Consider the following 5,504-nt stretch of genomic DNA (forward strand, 5'->3'; position numbering starts at 1 on the left):
CATGAAATATAGACTGCATGGCTTATACAACAAAATTTCATTTTCTCACAGATTTGGAGGCTGGAAGGCTAAGATCAGCAACAGAAAAGAGGATCAGCAAAGAGAACGCTGGGAAAACTGTTGCACTTCAGCTGTGTTAAGGAAGACCTAAGATAGATGGTCTCATTTGCCAAAATTAATACTAAAGGAGGGAGGGAACCCATGAAGGAAACACACAAGAATTTAAAAATGAATTTGCATACCATGCCTTTCAACTACAAGAAATAAGCAGAAGGAAAATGTTCTGAAGATGATTCTAAATAACATTACCTTGTAAATGTGCTAAAGTGTTTCACTCAGCATGAAATAATCAAGATATTTGTTTTGTTTTGTAAAGATGCTAAATAAGAGAACAGAATGCTTCAGAAATGATGTCTTATCACCTGGCACAGTGCATGAAAAGCTAAAAATTATCAACAGGATATTATACTAAATGGAATTTGAAAAAAGAAATTATATAGATTGAATTCCAAATGAAATTAAGATTTAAGGTGGGGGCAATTATAGCAATCTATTTCACCTATCTTCTTGATCGACATTTATATTTGAACTCTTTTATAATGTTTATGCATTTCTCTTTTCTATTACACATTTTCCAGAAATTGTTTTAGAGCATTTTTATGATTTTGACAGTTTGACATTTATATTCCAAGCAGAAGTGCTAAGCTTTTTCAAGCATGTGTTACTAAGGTCTTTGAGAAAATAAACCCAGTCATTTGATACCACTGCAGGGAAATAGCAGTCATCTTTCTAAATCACATCAGCTATTCATAACAGCATATTTAATATCTCATTTCATCTACAACTACCCTACAGGGTCTGGCTTTGCGAATATAGTTGGAAAATTATTCTCCGAATACCATTATACTTATCAGCATATTCCTTATTTTCCTCTTTTTTTGATGGTGCACACAAGCCCCCCATGAGTTACTTCCTCCAGACTCTATCCTTGAAGGAAACTGCTCCATTCATGGTCATTGCTAAAGAAAAAGGATCTTGGCTATTTCAATGTGACATTTCCCATCTACACTGATTGGAATAGGGGTGGAAACCTTATCCAAGGACAAAAATTACTGGGACTGGCTTTGGAGATAGCTGTTCTGTAGTGCGTCTCTGCTCAACCATGGCCACTACAGCCAGGCCACTTCAATCTTGCTCTAAATTCTAAGCTAGGTAATTCTGAAAGTCAGCTGACCATGGGAAAGGAAATTAAAATGATACAATGAAGCTATAAAGCAGAAGAAGCACATACCAGCCCCCGGTAGGAGGAAGCAGAAAGGATGAAGTGGAGAAAACCGATCAGAGGATAAATTGTCAGTTTGTAGTGAAAAAGTAGGTGTAGAAACAAAAATAAACAGCAGAATCACTCAAGTTACATTTAGCTGAAAATTCAATTGACTGCTATTGAGAGAAAATAATCCAATTCTCAGCCCTAGTTTGGTTCTAGAATGACCTTTCAGTACTGCATCAAACTTTGCTCTGCTGTGCAGATATATCTCAGAGATATTGCAGGTTCAATTCCAGATCACCACAATAAAGCAAGTTTTTTTCACTTCCCAATGTGTATAAAAGTTACGTCTATACTATACTGTAGTCTAGTAAGTGCACCATAGCTTTATGTCTAAAAGACAACGTACATGCTTTAATTAAAAAATACTTTATTGCTAAAAGTGCTAGCCATCATCTGAGCCTTTGAAAGATGAAACTGTTAGTCATTCAGTCATGTCTGACTCTTCTGTGACTACACGCACTATAGCCTGCCAGGCTCCTCTGGCCATGGAATTCTCCAGGCAATAATACTGGAGTGGGTGGTCACTTTCTTCAGAGGATCTTCCTGACCCAGGGATCGAACTGTGATCTGCATTGCAAGCAGATTCTTTACCCTTTGAACCACCAGGGAAGCCCATGTGAGCCTTTGAGTTGTAATCTTTTTGCAATAGTAATATCACAGATAACTGATTATAGATGACCATAACAAATACGATAACAATGAAAAAATTTAAAATATAAAAATTACTGAAATGTGTCATGAAGATGCAAAATGAGAGATGCTACTGGAAAATTTGCTTGACACAGGGTTGCCACAAACCTTCATTTTATAAAACGTACAATATCTGTGAAGCATAGTAAAACAAGATATACCAGTAATTCCTTACTTCTTCAGGGGTGCCCAATGTGTCTCTCTCCTTCCTTTTAGTCATATTATGTAACAAATCCCCATTGCTTGGTTGTCGGAGTGAGCCTGGTTCTTACAACCCATATAGCCTGACCTACATTGCCTAATAGTAGTGTTTAAATAGCTCTATTTGTGAAGCATTGGAATTTGGGTACTCAATTTTCTTAACCTATTATTCTCTTTTAATTTCTCTATTCCCCTCGCCCCACCTCTTTTTTTTTTTTTTCCCCCTGTAAGTTACCACTGAAGTAAAAGCTCTATTTGTGGAGTACTGGTATTTAGGTACTCATTTATTTTTCTTGCAGAAGGAGATGGCAACCCACTCCAGTGTTCTTGCCTGGAAAATCTCATGGACGGAGGAGCCTGGTAGGCTACAGTCCATGGGGTCGCAAGGAGTCGGACACGACTGAGCGACTTCACTTCACTTTATTTTCTTAACACATTATTCTCTTTTAATTTCTCCATTCCCTCCTTTTTCTTTTTTTTTTTTTTCGCTGATAAATCACCACTGAGGTAAAGGGAGGAAAAGAAGGTTGCCGGGGGCCAGCGTGAGGAATCCCGACCGTGACAAGGTCATGCGGAAGGAAGCCTGACAAAACGCAAGGACGTGATCAGCTTCAGGGGTTCCCCCTGGAATTTCCTGAGCATCCACCCCCCCAAGACCAGACTCTGCCTGCTCAACTGTGTTATGCTTTCCACCTCCTCTTCTGTCATTAACAGGGGCTGTCCCCACACCACCTTTTTCTGGAAGAAATTGGAGCTTTTAGATAATAAATCTCCTAAGCATAATACGAGTGTTTCAATCCAAAAACCCCTCTGATGGCTTTCTAGCCTGCCTGCAGGACTCGTACAGCTGTGCATGTGATTGTTTGAGGCCTCCCGACTGCGACTGTGGGAGGCACAGGAAGCTTAAAACATCCTAGGATTATAGGGGCTTCCGAGGAGTCAAAATCATTAGACTGATTAAAGGTTTCATTTGTTGAGCCAATGCTTGCTGCCAAATTTTCATATCTTTTATTTATAGATATAGTTGGTATATAGAAAAACAGGTAGTAGACCTGGTATTAGCAACATTAGATCTTTGAGTTAAGTACTGTCTTTGTTATAACCCACTGCACCTTTGTTCTACAGGAATGTGACTTTATTTAGTACTTTGAGGGTGATGCAGAGTAAAGAAAAAACACTTCTAGGGAAAAGGAGTTTTCTGGTTGATAGACAATTATCCAGGAAGAGAGCCATAAAAATGTTAACAGGCCTCTTGGCCAGAAGATAATGTAAACCACCTGAGACCTTTTGTATACCGGAGGGTATGCAAAAAGAAAGCCTGGTCTCAATGAGGGTCAGGACTGCTGCCCCTGCATAACTCTGCATATTCTATTATTTCTTTATGTACAACTTGGGGTATATAAGCTGATTTTGAAAAATAGTTTTTGAAGTCTTGCACCGATGCTGGGCTTCCCCATGTCGTCCTTTTCTCCCCTTTTCGGCTGACTTCCCATCTGGGGCATGGAGGCTCGCCATGTCTACTTACTTGCTCCAACTTCTAAGATCCGTGAGAGAGGGAGCCCAAGGCGGGGCACTCTCTGACATTCAAACGGACGCCGGTGGCCTAACGTAGATGGTGCAAGCTCCTTGTCTGGAATGTTATTGGCTCTCCACGTATACCAAGTTATTCAGCCTTTTTTCTCCACTTAATTTTCCTACTATACTATTTCTTCCTAATCTAATCTTATATCTCTAAATTAATAAGTTTTTCCTCGCCAACGCCGTCCCTGCTTCAAATTCCCTGAATCCACCGGGGCTGGACCCTGGCAGAAGGTGGGCTGATCTGGAGAGTTATCAGCTGTAGAAGTCTCCTGACTAGTCAGAATTTCTTTTTAATTTAGAAAAGAATGGTCCCTCAATTGTACTTACCACTCTCAAATAAAAGACAACTAGATTTCTAAAAACTGTTTCTCATTTTTTCTTTTCTACCTAAGAGAAAAAAAAAAATACAACAGGTACTTCCCAGGTAACAGAAATAGCACAAAGGAAAAACAATCCCCACCTGTTCCTTTGCCTCTTGTGTGTTCAAAAATACAGAAAGTGGAAAAATATGGGAAAATGATTTCAGGTGTTACTTATCTGTGATGAGTGGTCGGAAGGCTGATGTACATCATCCTCTCACCTTGATCTCCCTCCTTCCTCCCTTGAATCCATCATTCCCAAATTCAAAATGCCTAAGGAAACACTCCAACACTCATAGCTGCTTCTTGATTGGACACCCCAGTTATCTGGTCCTCAGAAACCTAGGTTCAAAGTCTAAAGCTGCACATGTTGCTTTTAACCTTGTGTATTCGCTAGTATTTTCTAACAAGGCGAATGGTGTTATCATCTTCCCAATTGTATCTATTAAGAACATTAGGCTTCCGAGATGGTGCTAGTGGCAAGGAACATGCCTGCCAATGCAGGAGACATAAGAGACACGAGTTCAGTCCCTGGGTTGGGAAGATTCCCTGGAGGAGGACATGGCAACCCACTCCAATATTCTTGCCTGGAGAATCCCATGGACAGAGGAACCTGGCAGGTTACAATCCATGGAGTTACACAGAATCGGACACAACTGAAGCAACTTAGTGTGCACGCACACATTAAGAACATACTAGTTTGCAAGTAGCAACAGGAGGGTTTTTTTTGTTTGATATAACAAGACTTTTTTTTTTTTTTAGAAGGCAGTTGCTGATGTTGGTTAAGTGACAACACAAGATTTTTGAAGTGGTTCCTTCAGTTGCTTCAGTGGTGGAGTCCAGACTCAGGGCAGGATGCAAAGAAGAGGAGTTGCCTTTCCTATTTTATCATGTAAAACAAGAACCTTTCCAGGCCCTGACAGTCTTCTACCTATAGTTTCATTGACCAGAATTATGTCATTGTGTCATGTGGTCATCTCTGCCTGCGAGGGAGTCTGGGAAAACAACCTGTCTTGCCTTGTGTTGGGTACAGATTTCTTCTCTTTGTAAAGGGGATTCTCTTAGCAAGGAAGGGACAAGGAAAGAATGTTGAGGTCCTTGCAAGACGGTGAGAAAAAATTTACACCTGGTTCAGTGGCTTTTTCAAGCCTCGAAATGTCTTGCATTTGCCCTTTTTTAGAATTGCTCTTGCCACATTAACTCTAGGATTTACAGGGAGTTTATGTATCCTGGACCTAAGAAAAATGAGTTTCTAAGGACTGTAACAGTTCAAGCACCTGCACTTGTGTTGTGCTTGGTCACTCAGTCATATCCCACTCTTTGGGATCCCATGGACTGTAGCC

This window comes from Ovis aries, chromosome 1, assembly GCF_016772045.2.
Source record: "Ovis aries strain OAR_USU_Benz2616 breed Rambouillet chromosome 1, ARS-UI_Ramb_v3.0, whole genome shotgun sequence".
NCBI classification, from domain to species: Eukaryota; Metazoa; Chordata; class Mammalia; order Artiodactyla; family Bovidae; genus Ovis; species Ovis aries.